Here is an 11,343-nt window from a genome sequence, read left to right on the forward strand (position 1 = left end):
AATGAGTTTTATTTAGGGCATAAAACCCAACAGTATTTTGTATGATGAGTCTGCTACAACAATTTGGAGAGATCTCAAAGTGCATTTTCGGCAAAATGAATTGTGCTCACATCTACAATTTAAGAAAGGGTCTCATGAACTGCAAGCAAGAAAACCAGACCATGAGCATGTACTTTATAAAGCTCAAGACCATATGGGAACAACTATCTAATTTCAGGTCGAATTGCACCTGTTGAGGTGTAAAGAAACTCCAAGAACACTATAGCATGGAGTACATAATCGGATTGTCTGATCTTTATGCACAAGTGTGAGGTAACATCTTTGTCATGGATCCTTTACCTAAAATTAATACAGTTTTTCATTTGGAGACACAGGTAGAGAATCAAAGGGGAAGTCAAAATCCCTCAGCAGACCCCAATCCAAATATGGCTTTTGCCTTTCAAGGAGACAAGGCTACTGGAAACAAATCTGATTCTCAAGGAAGTCTCGTCCACCAAGAAGAGGCAGACCCTTCTGCACTCACTACAATATCCATGGGCACACTATCAATAAGTGTTACAAAATTCATGGCTACCCTCCAGGGTATAACAAGACAAGCAAGCCAAGAGATGTTGTGGCCAATCACGTGTAAACAACAAACAAGAATTGTCCTTCTACAAATGACAATCATACCTTACTTCCACAGTTGTCTGTCAATCAATAGCAGTAGCTTCTCAATCTTCTTGCAACTCAAACACCTGGTAGGCTACCACGAATCTTGGAACTTCAACATGTAACACAGGTGTTGTCTTGTCCAATTATTCTATACTACCTCAAAATGATTCTTGGATAGTAGACTTGGGTGCCACTAGGCACATTTGCTATAACATAAAAATGTTCCAAAGCATTCATTCTATTCCTCATACAAAATTGATTCTTCCCAACAATAATCATTTGCTAGTTTACAAAAGTGGCACTGTATGCATTACCAATTCACTCACCCTTATTGATGTGCTTTATGTAGTTACATTTCAATACAAGTGTTGAGATTTATGCTCTAAAAGCAAGTAATTAATGGATAATATATTAGAAATATATATATTACAATTATAAGATAAATGATATATTAATTATAAGAGTATAATTATTAAATATCAAAAAAAAAAATTATTCATATAAAGAAGGTATAATCTTGTAAGAATGTACAAGAGAATTAAGATTATACGATATGAATAAAATAAATCGGTAGTGTATTAAAGTATTGAGAATCTTTAATATAGAACTACTAAGTACGGTTTACTATACACTATGCTTCTTGCGTGTGTGATTTTAATTCGGATCACATATATAGATAGACATGTAGTAAAGGTACTGTGTATTATTAGATTATGCATGACTAGTAGATTAGCCTAAATGCCCAGTATACATGAACTCTTGTTTGTGTTCATTGAGTCCTTTGATTCACTCGTTAACATTTCTCAGAGAAGATGATCATTAGTAGATTAGCCTAAATGCTCAGTATACATGAACTCTTGTTTGTGTTCATTGAGTCCTTTGATTCACTAGTTAACATTTCTCAGAGAAGATGATTCTTACAACTTCTATTTTGGGAGCTTAATAATATGAGTGGGAAAATGTTATACAATAGTGGAATCCAAATTTTCCTCACACATCGAATATTAGTTCCCTTATAGTGTTAATTTTGGAAGTGCTAACAGTTAGATCCAAATCTATAATAAGTTATAGATTAACTGTTCACATTGAATTAATGGTACATAAGGATTCAAGAGATAATTAGAATGGTAAAAAAAATATTTTGACCAACTCTAATTATGAACTAATAATTGAAGGGCAAACTACTTATATTGACTATATCAATGGACTACAAGTAAGAATTCTGTAAATATAGTTCTATCTTATAAAAAAGTACAATTTCATATTTATAGTGGAGTAATAATAGAATTAATAAATCAAATAAATATATCAATGAGATTGATGGTAATCTTGGGTTTATTGAAGCTTTAAAATATAGGTCCATGGTATTCGAGTCACCTCTATACAACACTGTATAGGGGAAGATTTTATTTGATGAATGGATTTCAAGTGAGAATTGATTTTCTTGAGAAATAAATTTTTAAGGGCAAAATAATAATTTATGAAATTATTATTTTGATTAATTATGATAATTATGAATTGTATAATTAATAGTATTTAACTATTTAGTTTTATTGAATAAAACTATATTAATTAGTTAAATATAATATTATTATTAAATAATATTGAAGAAAGAAATATATTATTTTAGAGAAAATAATGTTTATTTTAATTCTTATGAAATAAGAGATTAATAAAAACTAATCAATTGAGAAATCAATTTTGGACTTTAAAATATGGCCCACACGTGCAGGGCTATTCTACGCGTGTAGGGTGACATATAAAGGGTCGTGATTAATTTGGTTTAATTATTTTATTAAGTTAAAATAATTTAAATTAAATTAAATCAATTATCTTTTAATTATTAATTAAATATATTATTGAATAATTATTTAAATAAAAGATCTATTGATATTTTGATATTCACTTATTAGGTATTTGTTAATGCATATTTTCGTTAACTATATTTGAACCCGAGTTACGATAAACTTGCACAGGAATAAAAAGCTGTTAAAGAAAAGACAGGAACACAAAAGTTTTTACGTGGTTTTGCAGTTAAAATTCTGCATAGTCCACGAGTCAATCTTATTAGATTTCTGATACAGCTCTCGAGCCTTTTCTCTAGTGATTTTTCCGTCTCTTTTTTCAGTGTAACATGCTCCTATATATAATTACATAGGAGGGCTGTTAATTACAGATTTGACTGAACAATAATCTCCTAAAATCGTGGGATTGGATTACATCCCACGTAAAATAAATGCGGTTAATATTTAAAAATCACACAGCTGTGATTGGTCCACTTTTACTGGGTCAATGTAAACATGCATTAAATGCATTGTAACCGTATCGTTCTGAGACACCTCGCTGGGAACGTAGCAACAAAAGCCTTGATAGCGAGCTGGAACTTTTTCTATGCCTTTCCAAGATTGGTAATATAGCCCTCATCGTTGTTGCGCTTGAAGACATAATGCTCCATCTGAAGGTCGCAGTTTTTTGGCAATAAGGTGAAATTCAGCAGTCAACATCATTTGTACGTCAGCCCCTATCTGAAAGAGCTATCTCGCCAGAGCTATGAACCCCATTGGAAGATGTCTGGAGTTGATAAGTGAAGGTGTAAAGTCCTTTTTTGGCAAGTTAGTTGACAAAATAATTTTTTCATTTATGGTAAGATTGTTGAGCATTCATATTCGGATTCTTACCTTATAAATTCGGTTCTTAGTTGCGCTTTTTCTTGTTAGGAAAGTTGCACTTTCAGCTGAACTTTCCTTTGTTGAAAACTTCTTAAAAGAGAAGAAATTCTCTTTTGGAAAGTTGTCTTTTTTAGGGAAACTTTGTTTATTGCCTTTTCCTTATTGATTTCGATTGTATCTTGATACAATCAGATCTGCTGCGTCAGCATCCGAATCTGATGTAGCAGATCGTGTTTTCTTAGGAAAGTTTTTGTACAGCTGTAGATTCGAACTTGTGGTTGCCTCTTTGGTTTCTATGTTCTATAAATAGAGCCTAGAGAGCAACCATTCGGAGTAGCTCTTCCATTGATCATTTTTTGCATTTATCTTTTTTAGAGAAGAGTGTTTCTTTGTTTTGTGAGAGCCTAGTTGTTCATCTAGGTTTTAGTTGTCTATTTATGTTCTTACTCTGCTGTGAAGAACTACTTGACTGAACAAGAGATTGGTCTTCGGGAGAAGACTTTGTAAAGCCTTACTTCGGGAGGAAGTAAGCACTCACACTTCAAAGACGAAGGGAGTTCGGGCTTGAAGGTGTTTCAAGAAGTCAGATTCATAAAGTGGATTACAAAGGATTACGACAATACTTTAGAGGGAGTCTAAACTTGTTTAAGTCAATTGTCTTTGTAATTTTGATACTTTATTAATTAATTTCATTCTATGGGCGTGGCCCCGTGGACTAGGAGTGTTCGTGAGAACACTGATACCACGTATAAATCTCTTGTGTCAAGTTATTTATTTTTCTGCAAATATTTTATATTCTGCCTGTTTTGTTTTGCTGTAGCAGAATTACTTTCTGCTGCTGCAAACGCTTACAGTTTTTATATTTTCTTATATACAACTGACATTTGCGAAAACACGGTTTTTTAGAAGGTATTATGAGCACGCCTACCTATAGCGAGATGAATGCCTCGCTATTAGTTGTTTGGGTTTACCCGTATATTATAAACCGAGTGTCTTTAGCAACCATTATGTCTCGCTTATGTCTTGCGTTCGTCTCTTTCTGCACAACGAGGTTGATGCATCTCTTTGCAAATCTGATGTCATATGGTTTTTCGTCAATGCATGAGTTAACAGTTTGTATATATATATATCTCGCGTAAGACCTTTCAGTCAGCAAGTTGTAAATATTCTCTGTTGATTCCACATTTAACGTATTTCATCTTTAAATATAATTACATTTGCTGGTTCGTATTCTATCCAATTTGACACGTGTCCTCCTCCAAAGTGCTAGCCGAATTTTGGATATAATAATATTTATATTTGAATTTGAATTTTGAATTCAAATCAAATTAGATATTTATACTTATCTTTTATTCAAAATAAAAGCTTTATATATAATACTATAGATAGGGATATATAGCATCATAGATAATAAGTGAATTAACATACAAAAAAAGCATATGAAAGTAGAGAGAAAATAGGATTGTTATTTTCACTCCTCTCTCTCTCTCTCTCTCTCTTCACGCCTACTCTCTCTCTCTCTCTCTATCTCACACGAAATCACACTATTCCAAGTGTGTGTGAGATTAAACCTTAATCCAATTATAGTGTCTCATGAGTTGAGTACACATTATAATACCTAAATTTATTCATCTTATAAGATCTAATAGCTTACTCTATTCCTGAGTGTTGAGGCTGACTTGGAAGATCAAGGTGTGGATTCTTCAATCAAGTTCTAGATTGGATGTTCGATTGTTTATACGAAAATAATCAAGAATACCCTGATAGGCATCAAAAGGTAATTATTTTGTTTTTAGTAGATTAGATTTGATCTATATTCATTATGTTAAAATTCTTAGGCTTATGGTTCATATTAGATAAAAATTATTTTATCAAAATTCCGCTTCCACTTTTATAACTATGATATAGACCATAAAAAATCAACAATTGGTACCAAAGCAATCTTCATATTGATATAGATTAAATATTATGTTAGGTAATTATGCATTTATATATATAATGATATATTGTGAATGGATGGAATTAAGTTTTTTATGCATGAATATGAATCGTTAATTATATGGTAAATTCGGGTTACGAATTTTACAGTTTTACTAGAAAAATTATACACCATATTTGTGGTATAGATTTTGATGTAATTTTTATTTTAAATTTATTTGTAAATTTTTGTTAAAAATTGTAACATTAAAAATCCACAATACCTCAATTGATGAGTGAGTTCAGGTTTAAGGAGTAAACCTCGACCTCATCGAGATGACAAGTTTTGAACCTTAAATAACGAGCCACAAATCCCAAAGGGTTGCGACAGCAAGCCAAGAGGCTCAAAAGGGTCAAACACGTAATTTTTTACGTGTGCATGTAATCCATGCATTCCCATGCATGGTTGACCCGATGTGAGCAAGGAGGAGGAACGTGATTGGTTTGGGTTTTGGGTTGACAACCACTGAAGGGACTCCGATTGGCCCTATGGCTACAGGGCATGGTTGACCGGACCTCCTGAAGGTTCCCGTGATCAACGATAGAGCTAGGGAGGAGGAATGACTGTCCTTGAGCCTCACGACTCTAATCGGGTCTCACGACCTATAAATCTCTAAACTAGAGCTTTGCTCCTTCTAGCTTTCTCCCAACGTCAGTCTTGCACCAGCCAACTCCTCCCTCTCCAACCTAGGTAGTACTCAACGACCACCACCATACACGACCAATAGGTCGGCCCCACGAGTATATATAAGTATATGCGTGTATATGTATATATATTATATTTTATTTATTTTAATAATTAGATTATTAATTAGAAAAATAAAATAAAAGATAAAATATGAGATATGTTATTATGTGCATTATCCTTTTATTTTAATATCACTACTACAAATTATATGTACACATAATTTGTATATATAATTTAGCCTGTCTTTGAGCCTCACGACCCGTAAATCTCTAAACTAGAGCTCCGTCTAGCTTTCTCCCAACGTCGGTTTTGCACCAGCCAACTCCTCCCTATCCAACCTAGGTGGTCAACGACCACCACCATACACGACCAATAGGTCGGCCCCAGGAGTATATATATGTATATGCGTGTATTTGTGTATATATATATTATATTATATTTTATTTATTTTAATAATTAGATTATTAATTAGAAAAATAAAATAAAAAATTAAATATGAGATATGTTATTATGTGCATTATCCTTTTATTTTAATATCACTACTAAAAATTAGGCTTTTAGTGACACTATATAGTGACACGCATAAAAGTGTGGGTCACTAAAAAATTAAAAGTAGTTTTTAGTGAGACACAACATTAGACTCTAAATATTCAGTGTTTATTACACAAAATGTGGGTCACTAAAAATATGGAGTGACACTAAATACTAAAACCAAAAATTTAAGGGCTCATAATCTCTTAAGGGCTTGCCCCCAGTCTTAGGCTTCTTTTCTTTGGGAGAATTACCTTGCTTGCCACCGTTGTTGGCTCTCTTCCCTCTGTTTTGAACCTCCCTTCTTAACATTTCCCTACACCTCAGTAGCAGGAGCTTTAGTGTTTGGCGACTTCTTCTTGCCACCCCAGGAGCCCTTTGCTTGGGTGCCGGCTTCTTCAAGTTTGATAAAGCCATCTACTCTATCTAAGAAGTCGTTCATGGTTTATACTACCTTGAGACAATGGTCGGACCATAGAGGACTCATCTCCGTGAGCCTATCTATGAGTGCCATAACCCTTGCGTGCTCGCTAAGACTTTTGGTCTTAGCAGCTGCCTCTAAGAACTATTGAATGTAGTCCTTGAGGGGCTCGTCTTCCTATTGCTTGACATCCACCAAATCATTGGGCTTGATATAGCATTGTCGGGAAGGAGCAAATTGGTTACCAAAAGTATCAACTAGATCTTTTCATGACGTCGTCTCTCACACCAGGAGCTTAAGGTACCGCCATTGAGCTAGGCCTATCATCGTGGCAGGGAAGATTCTACACCTGACGTCATCTCTCACACCTTGCATATTGGTTTGCATTTCAAAATAGAGGATGTGAGACAGTGGATCTTCCTTTCCAATGTATTGATGCCAGAAAGGGTTCTTGAACTTTAGAAGAATGGAAAGAGCTTTGATTCTTTTGAAGAGTGGTGAGCGTTGTTCTCTATCGAGTTTAAATTCAAACAACTTAGGTGTCGTGATCTCCTTCACTAAAGCAGCTAAGGTGTCAAATTCTGATTAATTGACCCCGTGATTGGTGGTCTGTGTCCCAGACGAAGCTTTTGTTACCGAGACACGGTCTTTTTTAGAAGTTCCCACATCCACCATTTTTCTCTTGTTCAAGAGGTCACGAAGGTCTCTTGGTCTTCCAAGTCATTCTTGTACTCCAGTTGACTTAGGTCTTGTAGTTGTCTCCTGACCACGGGGTCATGAAAGCAACTCTGGTGAGGCCTCCGAAATGAACTCTGGATCGTCTCGGGATGACCTGTTGTGGGAATGTTCATTCAGAGCATTGTAATGGCTACTTCCCTCAAAGTAGTCTTTAACAAGATCACAAGTGTGGACAAAATTGAATTGGTTTCTCAGGTTTAATTCTTCTAAGTGAACACTCGAGGGAAGTACTCGTACTATTGGCCATTAGGGCCACGGGAAAAGTAACGACACAATTCACTCCTTTCATCTAGAAAGTACTTTCTAGTATGAAGTGGCTCATTTGTCCTTACCTACTGACCTCCAGTCTGGAGGTAGCGTCTCCTACTACTTCCTTTGGGTTGAGTAACAGGTCCCATTTTCCCTTGTAGGGTCTCGAGCCCTGGTTTCTTGAGAATGATGAGGAGAACTTGGTGGAGGATTCCTCTTGGTTCTATCGTTGTTGCAAGGTCATTCAACATCAGGTGGATGACCCATTGGTTGGCTTCAGGCTCTTGATCGAAGGTACCTTCCCTCTGGGAGGTCTCCACGCCTAGTGTTTGCCTAGTTCCTGCTCGGTTAGCAAGTGTAGTAGTGGTGTTCCGTTTTTCATTGGACACTAGTTCCCGTGTGACTAGTTGGTTAATGGGGTGCCTTTCTCACTAACTCAGAAAAACCTCTTCGGGAAGTAGTTCCACAATTATAACGATAAGCTTCTCTAATCCGTTGAGACAGGTTAGCCCACTGTTGTTCCTAATCAACACATTGACTTTAGATGCTCTTCCAGTTTTCCACTAACCAGTGTTGAAACTGTTCATGTTTCTTATCGAGAGAGTTTCGCAGTCGCAGCAGTCGTTGTAGGTCAGCCACAGTTTGGTTGAGCTGAGCTACCTGAGGATCGGTCTCCTCAGGGTCTTCTATCTCTGTGTGTGGCTCTCCAGGTGGGGTCTGGTCATTGGTGCTAGTCTTGGGAGCATTTGGTGGTGGCCTTGGATGACGAGTTGAGGAGCTGGTTTCAAGGCCTGCTCCTGGCGCCCGGGGTGCAGAAGTAGTCCTAGTTCCAACTCCTTCAACTGGTGTGCCCCCAGTTGTTCGACCAGTTGCTAAAGTTTATCTGTGAACACTTGTAGAACGTGCTGCAACCATCTTGATTAGTAACTTTCTTAAGCTGTGAATATCAATGAAATCACCAAAATGTTGACTCAGAAATCTGTACTAGACTTATAAGCCACACCCGCTCGCTAAATTGGCGAGAATGAATAAAAGTTATTAAGTAATTAAGATAGACACAACCAATTTATAGTAGTTCACCCTTATATCGCAATGGTAATGGGGCTACATCTACGTCAAATTTTTATTTCTAAAGAGATGGTAATTACATCAATAGACTAAGTATTAGAAACTCCAAACTCTAGAGAGAAAGTCTAAGAAAGAAGCTTTGACCTTGTGGGTAGTTTTCTAAATGTGAAAAATGAGTTAAGGGAACTTTCCTTTTATAGGTAAAGGAGGCCCACAAAAATAGGAGAAAAAGACAAATTAATTATTTTTGACCGTTGATGATGATCTAACGGTGAAAATTAGTTTATGGTGGTGATGGCCAAATTTTGGTGCTCAGCAGGTCTAGCTGTGGGTAATCTGGAGCTTATTTTTGTAACTCCCTTGAGGGTCAATTTTGAAGATGATAGCTTCAGAAATACGTTTGGAGAGTGAGACATGACATGATAGAGCATTGGATTAGCTTCGAAATACAAGTTGAATTATTTTAATCAGATCAAAATTGAGTAAGTTATGGTTGTTTTACGGAAGTTAGTTCAGTCCCAGCGCCCAGGTTGACATCTGACATCAACCTGGATGCTCGGCAAGTGTAGAAACGTCCAAGGTATTTCCTTTAAGATTCCTAACTAATAGTTTTACACCACTTAGTCCATTTATATGTTCAGGCAAAGTTGGTCACCGGTTCTCGGAGATGTTGCTGTTTTGCAAAAATGAGAGACTCAAAAGTCTTCATTTCTGAGTGTACTGGACATGAGAAATGAAAAATTGTGAATTGGATTCCTATGACTTTATAGATCATTGTATTTTTTAAAAACTAGCTGGACGGTCAAAATGGCATTAGTTTTGGATAAGCAGAACCCAGCACACCAAGCCATTTGTTAACTTGGGCACTCTGCCCTTTCAACCGAGCTCTCGGGATTCTGTTTTTTTATACTTCCAAGGCTTCTAAACTTAAGGACGAGTTCTCCTCCCCCATTTTGACCAGTCGGATTCAATGGTTGCATTGGATTTAGGTTGATTGTCAATTTGGGCGCTGGGCCCAGTCCTAGGTCAGCCTAGGTGCTAGGCCCTATTTCCAGGGACTTGGGTTTGTAGTTTTCTCCCCGAGTTTACTTGAATCTTCATTTTTTCATGACGGAAAAAGTGTCTGGAACATTTTTTGTTGAACATGATCGGAAATAGCCTAAGTTGTCAAAATGTAAACTTGGGCGCTGGGTGTTGGAATTTATTTTACCAGGATCTTAGATCTACTCACAAGTATGTTGTTTAAACACCCTAAATATGAACTTTCTAAAACGATAAATTAAACACATATAAAGTTAAGAAAACCTTACATTGATGCAGCGAAATTAATGTCTCCTTCCGCTCAGATCTCTAACCCTTGTATCCTTTCTGTAGCAGAGTATAATCAAGATCTGAGCCCGAATGTCCTTCTTCTTTAAGTTTGATCCTTCACAGTCTTCCAATCTATGATTGAGTTACTGCTTGCTGTGTGTGGGCACTTACTCTTTCACTAGGGTCACGAAATTGATGAAGGGAAAAGAGAAGGATGATTTCGGCCAGGTATAGAAAGTAGGGAAGGCTCAGTTTTTCTGAAGAGAGAAATTTCTGTCAGAAGATGATATGAAAACTTGTGTTTTGACTGAGCCATCACTTTCTATTTATAGGCAACTACTAGGTTTAGGTTAGGAATTATTTGGCATTAAAATAATGAAAATATTAATTTGAAATCCCACAAATAGTGGCCGGCCATGGTGTAGTTATGGGCCCCACTTGATTTTGCAGTTTTATCAAATTTTATTTCTATTTTCTCAAAAACGCTAATTTTCCAATTCTGACCTTTTAAATGAAAAAACTAGTTATTTAATAACTAAAATAGATTATTAAATAACATTTTCATTTAATTTAATTATTAACTAGACATATATAGTCCATTAATAAATAAATAAACCTAGAATCTCTTTTCTTTACAATTTCACCCCTGCTTAGTGAAAATTCATAAAATTAGACATAGTCTAACTTTAGAATTATAATTGATCAATCACGAATCAATTAATGAGTCTTACAAGCAGAATGTTCTCAACTAGAATGGGGACCATGGATCTATATGCTGAGCTTCCAATAAGTGAACCAAATTTACCAAGTAAATTCCTACTTATTAATTCTTCGTTGAATCCACTCTTAGAACTTAGAATTGCAGTCTCAGACTTATATAGAGCATATTATATGTTCCACGATATCAATATGCTATCTCATTTAACCATTGTTATAATCTTATTGTGATTTAAAGATCCTCTATATAGATGATCTACATCAAGATGGGATTTCTTTACCGTTCTCACCCCTCAATGTATTTTGCCCCTTAAAACACT

Source organism: Cannabis sativa, chromosome 2 (genome assembly GCF_029168945.1).
Source record: "Cannabis sativa cultivar Pink pepper isolate KNU-18-1 chromosome 2, ASM2916894v1, whole genome shotgun sequence".
Taxonomy (NCBI): domain Eukaryota; kingdom Viridiplantae; phylum Streptophyta; class Magnoliopsida; order Rosales; family Cannabaceae; genus Cannabis; species Cannabis sativa.